This window comes from Chlorocebus sabaeus, chromosome 16 (genome assembly GCF_047675955.1).
Source record: "Chlorocebus sabaeus isolate Y175 chromosome 16, mChlSab1.0.hap1, whole genome shotgun sequence".
Lineage (NCBI taxonomy): Eukaryota > Metazoa > Chordata > Mammalia > Primates > Cercopithecidae > Chlorocebus > Chlorocebus sabaeus.
Window position 1 is genome coordinate 5,767,303 of NC_132919.1, and position 15,483 is coordinate 5,782,785.

Sequence of the window (15,483 nt, forward strand, 5' to 3'; positions counted from 1 at the left end):
TCCTGGGCACGTTGACTCCTGATACTGGGAGGTGTGAGTCATTCCCCCGCCCCTTGCTCTTTTTTAAAAAATTTAAAGTATTAAAAAATTTGGAAATAATTTTAGATTTACAGCAAGGTTTCAAAAATAATACTGAATCCCTTTGTACCTTTACTTGGGTTCCCCAAATGTTATCATCTTCCATACTCACAGTATCATGATCACGACTAAGAACTTAGCATCAATATGATAATCAAACTAATACTACAGGGCTTGTTTCTATTTTGCAAATTGTCTACATTGTGTTTCGTTGTCAAAGTTTTTTGTTTCCTTCGATCTGGGATAGTCTTCAGTCTATCATTTATGTCTTGGAAACTTTTGAAGACTACGGGCCAGCTGGTTTGCAGACCGTCTCCTCACTGTGGTTTGCCTGATGTTTGCTCATGATTACACTGAGGATTGCCTTTTTGCAAGAATCCTGCAGAAGTGATGCTGTGTCCTCAGCACAGCCTATCAGGAGACATGCGAAGTCAGTGCATCTTGGTTAAAGTGGTATCCACCCATTTTAAACACTCGTCTGTACTCCCTCTTTTTTTCTCTTTGAGACAGGGTCTTGCTCTGTTGCCCAGGTTGGGGTGCAGTGGCACAATTACCATCACCACGTGCTGCAGTCTTGACCTTCCAGGCTCAAGTGATCCTCCCACCTCAGCCTCCCAAGCAGTTGAGACATGCCACCATGCCTGGCTAATTTTTTATTTTTTGTAGAGATGGGGTAACCCTAGGTTGCTTGAGCTGGTCTTGAACTCCTGGGCTCAAGTGATTTTCCCGCCTCAGTCTCCCAAAACGCTGGGATTACAGGTGTGAGCCACCCTGCCCATCCTCTCCCTTTCTTTACCCGAGTCATCCCCCTTCACCTACTGGCACAGTGGAAACAATTGGTCAGAATAATTGGAACAATCCTTCGCACATGCAGCACTTCCTACCTAAAAGGTATTTTCACATGTTACCTGATTTGAACTCACATCCTGGAGATAGCCCCATTTGCATGACCAGCTCATCCAATCTGTTCAGTTTACTGATAGAAATGCAAGCCTATATTTGGAAGAAAAGAAGAAATAGTGTTTGTGTTTTCTCTGCAGGTTAAAAACGTGTTGGGGCCTTTCCTGCACTGCTATGTCTTATTTAAGAACTTTCAGCCGGGTGTGGTGGCTCACGCCTGTAATCCCAGCACTTCGGGAGGCAGAGGCGGGTGGATCACGAGGTCAGGAGTTCAAGACCAGCCTGGCCAAGATGGTGAAACCCCGTCTCTACTAAAAATACAAAAATTATCTGGGCGTGGTGGTGGGCACCTGTAACCCCAGCTACTTGGGAGGCTGAGGCAGGGAATTGCTTGAACCCGGGAGGCAGAGGTTGCAGTGAGCCGAGACCGTGCCACTGCACCACAGCCTGGGTGACAGAGCAAGACTCTATCTCAAAAAAAAAAAAAAAAAAAAAAAAAAAACAAAACCAGAAAACAAAAAACAAAAATAACTCTCAGCTCCCCTTGTTTATTCCCACTTTATAGTGTGTGGCACAGAGTCTCGGAAAGGTGGGGAAAGCTGCCTAAGTTCACACAGCCTGGACGTGGTCTGCTCCCAAGTCTATGTTTTTCCCTCATTCTCCAGGATCGGGTCTTGCTTAAAGTCACTGAGCGATTTCACTCTGTTGGGACACAAGCCCAAACTACTGTGCAGCCTCCCAAGAGAGCTGGGAACCGAGGAAATAATGATCATAACATGGATATAGCACGTCATGATTGACAAGACTGTCCGTCTTTATGGCAGACCCCTGAGTCAGGTGTCGCTATCTTCATTTGGTAGAAGACAAAGCTGAGGGTAAGGGAGTTTGTGTGTCCTGCTTGAAGTCTCAGCCAGTTTGCGGCAGACCTGCAATTTTAACCCATGTTGTTCCACTCCAACCCCAATCCTTGACTATGTAAATGCCTCCTTTTTCTCCACCTGGATAGGAGAGTGCTGGTTCCCAGGCAGGGTGAGGGGTGCTAAGCCCATGAGGGAGGGGATACTCATCTTTTTTTATTTTTATTATTATTTTTTTTTATTTTTTTATTTTTGAGACAGAGTCTCGCTCTGTCGCCCAGGCTGGAGTGCAGTGGCGCGATCTCGTCTCACTGCAAGCTCTGCCTCCTGGGTTCACGCCATTCTCCTGCCTCAGCCTCTCAAGTAGCTGGGACTACAGGCACCCACCATCACGCCTGGCTAATTTTTTTTGTATTTTTAGTAGAGACGGGGTTTCACTGTGTTAGCCAGGATGGTCTCGATCTCTTGACCTTGTGATCCACCCACCTTGGCCTCCCAAAGTGCTGAGATTACAGGCATGAGCCACCACGCCCGGCCAGATGCTCATCTCTTTTAGAATAACCAAGATCTCTCTGGGTATTACCTATATCCACAGGTGGTATCTTACAGGTGATTTGCATGCTTCGTAAAAACATCATTTATAAGAATGATAAAATTTTATGTGATGGATGAGACCCGTTAAATGTGTGAGGGAACCAGCAGGGCGCATAGATCCCTCTGCCGTCTCTGATTTGGCCAATCAGCAGTTAGCCCTTTAGGAAAGGCTGGTCTGAGCATTGTCCTGGGCCTGGTGTGATGGTCCCAGCCTCATGTGGATGAACCAGACAAAGTTCCAGGGATCTGGGGGAGGAGGGGAGACAAAAGGAAGACGCACAGAATCCCAAGGCCAGGGTGTGACTGAGTTGCAAACCCTGGGGCATTGTGGAAGGCTTCCTGGAGGCAGTGGCACTGCCGAGGACTCGTGACATTGGACAGGATTTAAGCAGAGGAAGGTTGGCGTTGTGTGGCCGTCCCAGTGATTGCAGGGGTGGGAATGGAATGTGGGTCTCCGGAGTGGAGAAAAGAAGGGAGCCTGGCATTCTGACAATTCTTTCTTCTCAGGGAATTGAAGCCTTAGGCAGGGCTGGTCAGAAACTCTGTGCATACCTGGGACACAGGATTTGAAGGCAGGAAGGAATTCGGAAATCCTTGTTGTCCGTGACTGGCCTGTGCCATGAGACAGGCCCCTTGTCAGTGCCAGAGACCCCATATCTGACAGCAGGAGGAACGGGATTCTGGTTGAGGAAGAGGGAAGCAGACGAGGCCTTGCGACTGCCTCCCGAGGCCCTGAGCATTGTGTTATGAGGAATACTCCGTTTGTAAAGGGAAGTGGGACGCGGGTCTATGCCCACAGAAGGTGAACTGGGGTCAAATACCAGAATCTTTCTACAGGCAGATAATAGGACTAGCCGTTTCTCAGCCCTGCAGATAAAAGTTTATGGAATCTTTTGACAAAAAAGAGAGAGAGAGACAGAAGGTCAAGCACCCTGTGACTCTCTCGCGGAAGCAGGAAGAGACAAGATCGTTGCCCTTCCAGCATGTTCTCTTGGTTTTCAGGCAAACTCTTTTAGGTCTGCCCTCCCTGTTCAGAAGCCTCAGCAGCACGCTGGAGCCCTTTCCTCCTGTGTCCCCGTATAGCCACTCATTTCCGACACTGCTCCCCAGTATATGCCACAGACCCTCAAACCTACATGTCCAGAATGAGCTCATCACCTTCACCTGAGCCTATTCCTGTCCTGGGCTTTCAGCTCACAGGTGACCTCGCTGGCCCCTAAGTCTGAAACAGAGGCATTTTTCTCTGTCTCCTTTGTCCCTCACCCCCACATTCAATCACCAAGCCCTGCCCCTTTGCCCCCCCAAATCTCTGGAATTCCCCCACCCACTTTTCTATTCACCATCACTAGCAAAGACATCATGTCTTACCTTGTCCCTTGCATGGCCTAACCGCCTCCTAACGAGGCCATGGTCACTCTGCTAGACAATCCTTCACACCGCCCAGCAGCGATCTTCCCCACTCACATCTAGCCCCTTGTCTCTCTTCAGTTGTTCCCTGGTCACCTACGGCATCAAGTCCTAGGCCCTGGGCCTGGCATTCAAGACCTTTCAGACTTGGCTCTGCTGCTTTTTGCGGTATATTCTCCAGCAGTCATTCCCAGTTTCCCGTTCTGTGCCAATGTCACAGGTATTTGCCTGATAACCCTGTGTTGTTTCACTCCCTTTGGCTTTTCAAAGTGTAATTGACTCTCCCTAGACATGACATCCCAATGTAGCTCTCTGGAAAACTCCTATTCATCCTTCAAAACCAACTCCTGTGACACCGCCTCTCTGAAGGACACCCTGACTTGCTTCATACGTAAGCATTCTGCCCTCTCTACCATTTGTGCATTAGCATGTGTTGTACCTCACTGGGATTATTTGTTTGCACATCCATTCCCACCGTAGTCTGTGACGTCCTTAAGTGCAGGGGCCAAATCTCTCTCTCTTTTCCCCTTTTTTTCTCCCTTCCCTCCTTTCTGTCCTTCCTCCCCTCCCTCCCTCTCTCTTCTCCCCCTCTTCTCTTTTTCTTCCTCCTCCTCCTCCAGTCTTAACCTTTCAGCCGTCAGCTCTTTCCTGAGTGCCAGCCGACATGCCAGCTCTGCTCTGAAGTTTGTGCATTCTCACAGAGCTGTGTCCTTGACAAGGTCCTACATCAATAGATTCCACAGTCCCCTTGGGATGTGAACTGTAACTAGGAGTTATAGCCAGGCAATCTCACAGAAGAAGTGCCCTGAAGAAAGCAGACTCGGGCATTGCATCTACAGCAACTGTCAGGTGCAGCGGGGTGGGGTGGGGTGGAGGAGGACTCTCCTAAAGAGGAACCATTTGGGCCTGAATGACAAGAGGGGTTTGGCTGTGCAAGGAAGCAAGAGAGCGCTCAAGGGAGACAGAACTGCTTGCTCAAAGGCCTTGTGGTGGGAATGAGCTTGGTGCATGGAAAGAAAGAGTAGGCTGGTGAGGTCCAAGAGAAGTGAGCAGGGGAAGTAGATACAGCCTTGGGAGGTGGCTGGCAGCGGACTTTTATGCATTGGTACTGGAAGGGGGCGGGCAGTGGGCGGGATAAGGGCGTGATAGGGGCGTCTCCATAGGCGTGGCCGGGTACGTTTTGATCGCTTCGTATTGACGTCACCTGGCGCATGCTCGGTTGATCTGCATCCTCCCGGGCGCCGGCTGCATTTTCCCGCGCGCGGGAAAGTTGGTGAGGAAGAACCCGGAAGCAACATGGATTGTGCCTTCTTGTTCACCTTCCTCCATCTTGTCCTTTCTCCCTCACCCAAACAGTGAGGGCACAGGTCATTCCTAAATCCCTGCCTGTGTCTTGTGAGCCCCCAGTTAAATTGGGATCCCAGTACCAGAGCCACTAGCTGTCCCGCCCTAAGGGGACGAGAAGGAGAGCCAGGCATGGCTGTCTGCAGTGTGCCTCTCTCGGATACTTCTTTGACCTGGTGGACAGCCCAGCGCCTAGCTGTCTGGCCGTGATCAAGGTGTCCCTGGCACGAAAACTTGTTTATTCTGACAAATGCCTTGGTGGTTGCTGTGTCCAGCGAATGCCCGCCTGACCATCGCTCTGAGCTGGGAGCTTGTGTTATCCCCTGAGTCCCAGGAAAAACCTGCTGGGGCAGCCCCTGGTTCTTCCTTTCTTCTCTGCAATTGGGGTTCTCTGCGTTCAGGGATTACCCAAACCACGGCTTTCTCTGGAGACCAGTGACGGCAAAGCGTTCTCTTCTGCTCCTGCCAAGTCGTCCCCATTCAGCTCAAGGCCTGCGGCATTCCTTGGAGACTTCTGCTCACTGCCGTGGGAGGAAGATGCTGACTCAGGCCAGATGCCATCTTGGGGTGCGTGCCCTTGGTCTTCCTCCACCCCACACGTTCCTTCTGCAGCTTTGTGCGTGGTTACTCCTGCCTGTCATTCAGGCTTTGGCTCAGACAGCACTTACTCAAGAGAACTTTTTTGGTAGATGCATAGCTTTAAATTAAAAAAAATTTTTTTTTTATTTTTTAAATGTAGTATTTTGGATTCAGGGGATACATGTGCATGTGCGTCACATGGTATATTGTGTGATACTGAGGTTTTGGCTTCTACTGATCCTGCCACCCAAAGAGTGAATATAGTCCCCAGCAGGAAGTTTTTTAGCCCTTGCGCCCATCCCTCTCTCTCTCCTTCTGGAGTCTCCTGTATCTGTTGTTCCCATCTTTGTGTCATGTGTACTCAATGTTTAGCTCCCAATTATAAGTGAGCATTTGTGGGATTTGGCTTTCTGTTTTTGTGTTAATTTGCCTACGATAATGGCCTCCAGCTGCATCCATGTTGCTGCAAAAGACATGAGTTCGTTCTTTTTCATGGCTGCATAGTATTCCATGGTATATATGTATGACATTTTCTTTATCCAGTCCACTGTCAGTGGACACCTGGGTTGATTCCACATCTCTGCTATTGTAATGAGTGCTGCAATGAACATCTGCATGAGATGAGGAGACCTTCCCGATTACCTTTTCTTTTTCCTTTTTTTTTTTTTTTTTTGAGATGGAATCTCACTCTGTTGCCCAGGCTGGAGTGCAGTGGTGCAATCTTGGCTCACTGCCACCTCCACCTCCTGAGTTCAGGTGATTCTCCTGCCTCAGCCTCCAGAGTAGCTGGGACTACAGGCACACACCACTACACCTGGCTAATTTTTATATTTTTAGTAGAGATGGGGTTTCACTATGTTGGCCAGCCTGGTTTTGAATTCCTGGCTTCAAGTGATCTACCTGCCTCGGCCTCCCAAAGTGCTGGGATTACAGGCACCTGTCACCATGCCCAGCTAATTTTTGTATTTTTAGTAGAGATAGGATTTCACCCTCTTGGGCAGGCTGGTTTTGAACTCCTGACCTCAAATGATCCTCCTGTCATGCGCGTCCATGTGAAGAGACCACCAAACAGGCTTTGTGTGAGCAACATGGCTGTTTATTTCACCTGGGTGCAGGCGGGCTGAGTCCGAAAAGAGAGTCAGCGAAGGGAGATGAGGGTGGGGCCGTTTTATAGGATTTGGGTAGGTAAAGGAAAATTACAGTCAAAGGGGGGTTGTTCTCTGGCAGGCAGGAGTGGGGGGTCACAAGGTGCTCAGTGGGGGAGCTTTTTGAGCCAGGATGAGCCAGGAAAAGGAATTTCACAAGATAATATCATTGCTTAAGGCAAGGACCGGCCATTTTCACTTCTTTTGTGGTGGAATGTCATCAGTTAAGGCGGGGCAGGGCATTTGCACTTCTTTTGTGATTTTTCAGTTACTTCAGGCCATCTGGGTGTATACCTGCAAGTCACGGGGGATGCAATGGCTTGGCTTGGGCTCAGAGGCCTGACACCTCCCACCTCGGCCATCCAAAGTGATGGGATTACAGGCGTGGGTCTTTTCTGAGTGCCACTCTCTATACTCTTTATCCCCTTGCCTTGTGTTATTTTCCTCCCTGACTCTTCTATCCATGCTTCGGGGATCCACCATTAAAATGCAGACTACTTGAGGGCAGAGCCCTGTCTCTTCTGTTTACCGCTGTTACTTATCTCCAGGGCCCAGAACAGTGTCCAGCACATAGCAGTGCTCAGTAAACATTTTCTGAGTGACTGATGGTGCTTTTCCTTTTTTCCCCCTTTTTAGTGATTAATATGCATGGATTTCTCATCAAAGAGAAGATTGTGTGAAACCCACAGAGCGCTTGACTCTTGCCTGCCTCAGAACTCATTATCTTCCAGCAGCAAGTTGAGAAATTCTTGGACAGAGATTTAAACAAACGCTCAAGTTGCCGCTTTGACCTGACTAACCTTCCGGTGAGTTGAGAGTCATAAACCATTATTGTCTCTGCAGGCGGGGAGTACTGCGGGCGCCTCTTGGCACCTGGCGCCTCTGTCTGAATTAGTAGCTCATTCTCTCTATCTGATGCTGGGCCAGGAATGGGAGAGTTTACACTTCCCTGTGTGAACTTGCTCTTGGCATCTTTAATGGTGTTCTGTGACCACAGAGACACACTCAGCATCAGAGAATCTGAAGGCATTTGTTGGTTTGGTTTTAGAGCCCAGAAAAACCAGTGAATGAAAAAGACAGGCCCAGGATGGTATGTGGGCCAGCTGGGACGGCCCAGACCATTGCCCAGGACCCGACTCCTCACCTGGTGTTTTCTCATTGCTCTGGGCTGGGAGCAATGACCCTGGTCCCACAAAACTCAGTTTGTGCCTCCCCAATATGCCTGTAACAGGGACAGGGCTATCTTTTCGCTATTTTCACTGCCCCTCCCTTAGGTGGGCTAGTTGGATGGTGTGAGATGATTCCCCATTCTCAGAGTTTCTGTGCTCGTCTCTGCCGCTTGGCAGCTGTGGCTTTTCATGAAATTTATGCAGGAAATGTTTTTTTAGTCGTAGTCAAATACGCAAAACATAAAATTGACAATATTAACCATTTTTTTTTGAGATGGAGTTTTGCTCTTATTGCCTAGGCTGAAGTGCAATGGTGCAATCTTGGCTCACTGCAACCTCCAGGCCTCCCGGGTTCAAGCGATTCTCCTGCCTCAGACTCTCAAGTAGCTGGGCTCACTGGCATGCGCCACCACACTTGGCTAATTTTTTTGTATTTTTAGTAGAAACAGGGTTTCCCCATGTTGGCCAGGCTGGTTTCAAACTCCTGACCTCAAGTGATCTGCCCACCTTGGCCTCCCAAAGTGCCAGGATTACAGGCATAAGCCACCACGACCGGCCTCAAGATATTTTCATTGGGATGTCAAACCTCTAGATTTCCCCAGTTGATGAAGAAGACCTTAGTGGGTTTAGGCACTCAGAAACTTCAGAGAAAATTCCTTCAGTTTCTTTTTTGTGCTAGGAAGAACTTTCACACTTCCTGTGGGACATGAGTTAACCAGGAGCTGTCTGGTGCTCCTTGGTTGCCACTGGGCATGGTGCCCTGGCATTCAGAGAAGACGGCACGAGGACTAGAAGAGTCAGGAGGGAAGGCAAGGTTCTCTTGGACTGGGGTTACCTGCAGGTGAGGGCTTTGAGCCCAGGAAAGCGCCTCTTGTGCCTCTGAGCTGCCTCTTACACCATCCAACTAGCCCACCTGAGGGAGGGGCAGTGAAAACAGGGAAGAGATAGCCCTGGCCCTGTTACAGGCATATTGGGGAGGCACGGACTGAGTTTTGTGGGACCAGGGTCATGGCTCAGCCTAAAGCTGGGGCCAATTCATATATCAGGATTTATCCACGTAGAATTAGCCCTTGACATTGCAGACCTGCCTCAGGCAAAGAAGATGAATGCCAGAGGACAGAGAGGGCCTTTTTTCCCTCCTGCAGGTCTCAGTGGATAGAAAGGGCAACGAGAAGAAAACCCTGGCCTGCTAACAGGTCGGCGAGATGGCAGGCAAGGCAGCTTCAGCCTCACGGGGAGGCTGGTCCTGCCCTGGGTTCAGTACTTTATTTGTTGTCAAGCTACTTCAGGGGCATTAGTGACTCCTTGATGTTAAATGCCTGCTAATTAGCAACAACTTCAATTTGCCTCGCTTGGGGCATTGACATCTGGGCTGGGAGCTCTCTGTCCCGGGGGAGCGAGGAGGGCATTAGAGAAAGCCACAGGCCCGTGGGGGAACTGTGCCAAGAAATAGTGCCCTGGTGGCTGAGGTGTCCTGTACCATCAGGACTAGCATGGTGACGTTTCCAATTCCAGCTCTGACGTTTGCAAGCGGTGTGCCCTTGGGGAAGTGCCTTCCCTCTGAATCTGGTTATCATCTCCGATATGAGCCTTGTACCTCATAGAGCTGCTACACCCTTAGATGAGATGATGCCTGCAGAGCTCAGCACAGAGCAGGCTTATTGAAACCCTCAACAGCTGGCTGAGCGCTGTGTTTGAGGAAGCTGTAAGAAAGTAGCAAATCTGGTGTTTCTCCTTCATGTCTATCCTGCCTCAGTTTCTCTTGGTGACCTCCTTTGAATGTACTGATGGCTGCCTCGGCGGCCCATCTTACCTTGGGGCCTTATCCCACTCTCTATCTTGGTCCCACTAGTTTGAAGAATACTTGGCTGGGAAAAATAGTTTTCTGATCATTAGGCCAAAGGTCCAGGGCACTAGGGAAGTCTGTGTGGCTCTTTTGGGGGTGGGGGACTGGGGGTGGAGAGGGGACTGGGGGTGGAGAGGGGACTGGGGGTGGAGAGGGTGCTGGCAGAGGGAAGGAGAGATCTGAGTCTGGTGGGGCTTCTTGGAAAATGTGAGCTCTGAGCCTCTGTTTGAATTCCCGAGGTCTATCCACAAGGATACCCCTATGCCAACCTTTTTTTTTTTTAATTTTACTTTAAGTTCTGGGATACATGGCTGAATGTGCAGGTTTGTTACATAGGTATACATGTGCCATGGTGGTTTGCTGCACCCATCAACCCATCACCTAGGTTTTAAGCCCCGCATGCATTAGGTGTTTGTCCTAATGCTCTCCCTCCCCTTGTCCCCCACCCTCTGACAGGCCCTGGTGTGTGATGTTCCCCTCCCTGTGTCCATGTGTTCTCACTGTTCAACTCTCACTTATGAGTGAGAACATGCGGTGTTTGGTTTTTCTCTTCCTGTGTTAGTTTGCTGAGAATGATAGCTTCCAGCTTCATCCATGTCCCTGCAAAGGACATAAACTCATTCTTTTTTATGGTTGCATAATATTCCATGGTGTTTATGTGCCACATTTTCTTCAGTCTATCATTGATGGGCATTTGGGTTGGTTCCACGTCTTTGCTATTGTAAATAGTGCCACAATAAACATACATGTGCATGTGTCTTTATAGTAGAATGATTTATAATCCCTTGGGTATATACACCCAGTAATGGGATTGCTGAGTCAAATGGTATTTCTGGTTGTAGATCCTTGAGGAATCACCACACTGTCTTGCCCAATAATTGAACTAACTATTCATGAAAGGTCTGAATGAAGGTGGTAGCAAGAGAAACTTTGGCGCACAGGGTTTCACCATGTCTCTGACACCTTTCTCTCCACTCCAGGCTCTGATTTGATCCTCATAATAGACCTGTGAGGTGAGTGTGAAGGAAACGTGGAGGAATTTGTCATTCAAATAAGTGGAGGTAGCTCCTGTCCCTGTGGACGCCTTATGGTTCAACTCTGCATCTGTCTATCAGCCACACAGCATCTTTCCAATAGATTCCTTTTTGCCTTAAGTTAGAGGAGCTTCTATGGCTTGACACACACACACACACCCAGGTTAACTGACAACCAGTAATGGAAAATCTTGTGACTATAGTAAAAGAGTCTTACTCCACTTGTAGCCACAGGGTTGAGACTGCAAAAACCAAACTCACGGGTGGAGATTGCTGTCGCTGCCTTATCGTGTCTCACCAGACTTCACGTGAAGGAAAGGATTTCAGATGGCATCCACTAACAGCAGGAGCAAATCTTGGAGGGTCTGGAGACATCATCATACCCACATTAACTGCCCTGTCTTGACCTGTTTATTGGTCTTTACTACCAGCTTTGAATAGACCGCAGAGCATGAAGGAGTTCTTGCTTTAGTTTTCTGTCGTTGCTATATTGAATTACCATAAACTCATTGGCTTAAAGCAACACATATTTGTTACCACACAGCTCTGTAGGTCAGAAGTCTGACCTAAGTCTCCAGGGGTGAAAATAAAGGTCTGGGCAGAGCTGCGTTCCTTTCTGAAGCCTCTAGGTGAGAATCTGTTTTCTCGCCCTTTTCCAGTCCTGGAAACTTCCCATATTCCTTGGCTTGTGGCTCCCTTCCATCTTCAAAGCCAGCAATAACCAGTCAAATCTTGATCAGCTCACCTCACCTGACCTCTCACCTCACCTCTCACCTCGCCTGGACCACACCTCACCTCACCCTGCCTCTTCTCTTTTGCCTTCCTTTTCCATATGCAAGGATCCTTGAGATTATATTGGGCTCACCTGGATGATCTTCCTATTTTGAGGTCGCTTGATTAGCAATCTTAATTCCGTCTGCTTCCTTAATTCCCCTCTGGCATGTAACTAATTTATTCACAGGTTCTGGGGATTAGAATGTGGACATCTTGAGGGTAGGGTGTGGAGGGAGAGGTGTTAATCTCCCTAACTGTTCTCCAGCTGTTCCAGGCTGCAGTTAAGGTATTACATGCTTTGTCATTTGGCCTTTTGGGATACTCTGTGGTGACTTGGATAAGCCCTGATTTGAAAAATCACAGTGAAGCTCCTTAAATGTTGGAGCATTAGCAAGTACTTAAACTTCTTTTGTGAAATGGAAGCTGAATGTCTAGTCAGGGAAGGTAGATAACCATACAATCTGAGCTATTTCGGGGTTATTGATTGATTTAGCCATGAGGTTAGGTTTTCCCAACAACACTCCATCGAAGAGAAGTGCTGTATATGGAAACAAAACTTCTCAAATAGGTCTTGGATAAGGTATCCCTGAAGACCTGCATAGAGCCTCTGAATGGGTTCAACAATGTGGGGCAAGCTTGTTCTGGAAATCACTGCTATCGATTCTGATTTGCCAGCAGTAGCAGCAAACTTGATGCCTCTGGTTCTAAAGAACTTTGAAAGGTCTGAGATCTTACCCTACAAGCTATTCCGTTTGTTACAGTTTCATAAATGCTGGCAGAAGACATGAGACTCCTGGATCAGAGAAAAAAGACTATTGCTCACAGCAGGCACAGCAGACAGCATGAGCTTCATGTTTGCATCAGCTGTCCTTATCCCCACGTTCCATGAGCTGATGCAAAATGGCCCAGCTGGACGCTGCATATGTAGTAGGTTTGTGTCTCAGAGAAGGAACCCAAGCTTAGGAAACTCCAATGTTTTGTAATGAGCTGCAAGCAAACCTGCTTCATCCTTTGCCTCAGAGGGAAACCTTCTTTTTATTAGCCTGGACAGTGATCAAATCTTCCCTCTTCTCTGGAGGGAGACGCTATATCTTCTAAGGCTGTTTGCTGTACAAGCATCCTTGAAAAGATAGTGTGGTACAAAAGCTGTCAACGTCTCTGCTCAGAAGGCCTGCAGAAGTGTGGGAGACCCACAGAAAATGTCTGGTATGGTAATAATAATGGCATACGATGCCTTCAAAGTCCACTCGTGCCTGGCCCTGTTCATTCAACTCATTTAATCCTTAGTAGATTCTATTATCATTCCCATTTAAAAGGTGAAAGAACATTGAAGGCACAGAGAAGTGGATCCACAGATGGCAGATCTGGGAGTAGAGTAGAGATCTGGGTACAGCCCAAAGTTGTACCATATTCTGACGGGACCAGCCAGCCACGTGGTGGCAGCCTGCTTCCCTAGTGAGCAGTTTTCATTATGGAAGCGGCTACAATGGGACCTCCCCGTAATACACACCGATTTGCAATTTGGGCTTCTTTTTCTCTGCCTCCACGCTTTTCCTGGCCATAACCACCACTTACGAACCTAGTGAATGGGGTTTTGTTTTTTTTTTTGATGGAGTTTTGCTCTTGTTGCCTAGGTTGGAGTGCAGTGGCGCAATCTCAGCTCATTGCAACCTCTGCCTCCTGGGTTCAAGCGATTCTCCTGCCTCAGCCTCCCGAGTAGCTGAGATTACAGGCATGTACCACCATACCTGGCTAATTTTGTATTTTTAGTAGAGATGAGGTTTCTCCACGTTGGTTAGGCTGTTCTCAAACTCCTGACCTCAGGTGATCCGCCTGCCTCGGTCTCTCAAAGTGCTGGAATTACAAGTGTGAGCCACCGCACCTGGCCCGTGAATGACTTTTGTAGCACATAGCATCTTGTACAGATCACCTTCCATTTAAAGAGTTATATTACAACAAAAGACAGGAGTCCATGGACTGAGGTCTATGAGTCTCACTGGTACCCCCATTTTCAACAAGAAGCTGCCTCTAAAAAGATTTGAATGGTCTGTTGAAAAACCAGCTGGAATAACAGTCCCAGCTGGAGATGATAGCTCATAATCTTGGGATGCTGTCTTGCAGGGTGTGAAATATATTCTGAACCAACACCCAATATATAGTGTAGAGGAGGTGTCCCCACCAAGGGTCCTCCTTCATCATATGCCTTCACTTCCATCATGTATTAGGTAAGTTTTAGTTCCTGAGGGAGAGTTGCTTCCAGCAAAAATCACAATCAAATTCCATCCCATTGGAACCCCAGATTGTCACCTGGTTATCATTAGAGGGGAATTTGGTGTCTCCTATGTTGATTGCTCTGTGGAAGGAGGGATTGAGGGATTTTGCTCCGCAAATGAGGCTCAAATGCAAACCTCCCTCTTTCTGCCACTATACCCAGGGATAAAGTTAACGGGTGCTGCAGGCAGATCAGCAAAGGAGAAGACACTGAAGGATGCAATATTTGTATTGATTTAGCAGGTGAGGAACCCTGGTCAACGAAGGCACATAAGCGAGGGGAATTAGGAAGGATGAGCATAGGCAAGAATGTCATAAATATGAGCTTTGTCATGTGACTTAAGGCAGACATGAAGGCCATGGCCTTTACTTGTATTTTTTTATTTGTTTTCTGCTAAAAGGTTAAGACGTATCTTCCTCTTCTTATTCATATCTATAAGGTATATAAATGTAGTTCAGAGGTGGCAGAGTATCGAAACAGAAGGATTATGATAAAACCTGAAAAAGAAGGGACATTTTCCAGAGATCCTAGACTTTATTTTATTTTTTGAGACGGAGTCTTGCTCTATCATCCAGGCTGGAGTGCCGTGGCGCCATCTCAGCTCACTGCAACATCTGCGTCTTGGGTTCAAGTGATTCTCCTGCCTCAGTTTCCCGAATAGCTTAGACTACACATGCCTGCTGCTATGCCTGGCTAATTTTCATATTTTTAGTAGAGACAGGGTTTCGCCATGTTGGCCAGGCTGGTCTTGAACTCCTGACTTCAAGTGATCTGCCCAGCTCTGCCTGCCAAAGTGCTGGGATTATAGGTGTGAGCTTCCGTGCCCGGTCAGATCCTACACTTTAAAGCTGGACACAGCATTGGGTTTTCATCTTTTAAAGGAGGGAGGGAGGTATTGTGTTTTTGGCCAACCATGAAGTGGTTATTTAAATGCAGTTCCTCCAAGATCTTTTTTTTTTTTTTTAAATTTTGAGATGGAGTTTCACTCTTGTTGCCCAGGCTGGAGTGCAATGGCATGATCTTGGTTCACTGCAACCTCTGCCTTCTGGGTTCAACAGATTCTCCTGCCTCAGCCTCCTGAGTAGCTGAGACTACAGGCATGTGCCACCACGCCCGGCTAATTTTTTGTATTTTTAGTAGAGATGGGGTTTCACCATGTTGGCCAGGCTGGTCTCGAACTCCCAACCTCAGATGAACCACCTGCCTTGGCCTCCCAAAGTGCTGGGATTACAGGAGTGAGCCACCGCACCTGGCTCCAAGATCTTAATATTAGTAAAAATTGCTGTGTGTGTGTGTGTGTGTTTGTGTGTGTGTACATGCATGTGCATGCATGTGAAGTGGTAAGCCAAAGACAAATGTAGTGAATGTCTGGTTATCGCCCACCCAATATCCTCCTCCCTTCTTCTGTCAACAGCATTTGGGGGAAATTGCCCATCCCCAACTCTGTATTCTCCTGAGAGAGCTGCCAATCACAGCCCAGGGCA

The 15,483-nt window shown here is 48.0% G+C and overlaps 1 protein-coding gene across 4 annotated transcripts in view; it reads left to right on the forward strand.

Annotated features, from left to right (window-relative positions):
* WSCD1 (WSC domain containing 1) overlaps nucleotides 1-15,483 on the forward strand; it is a 388,346-nt gene that overhangs the window by 190,463 nt on the left and 182,400 nt on the right. For all 4 annotated transcript variants that reach the window (XM_073004640.1, XM_073004639.1, XM_073004641.1 and 1 more), the window contains one exon: nucleotides 7,541-7,710. The gene's annotated coding sequence lies outside the window, so the exon portion shown is untranslated. The remainder of the gene's footprint in view (nucleotides 1-7,540; nucleotides 7,711-15,483) is intronic.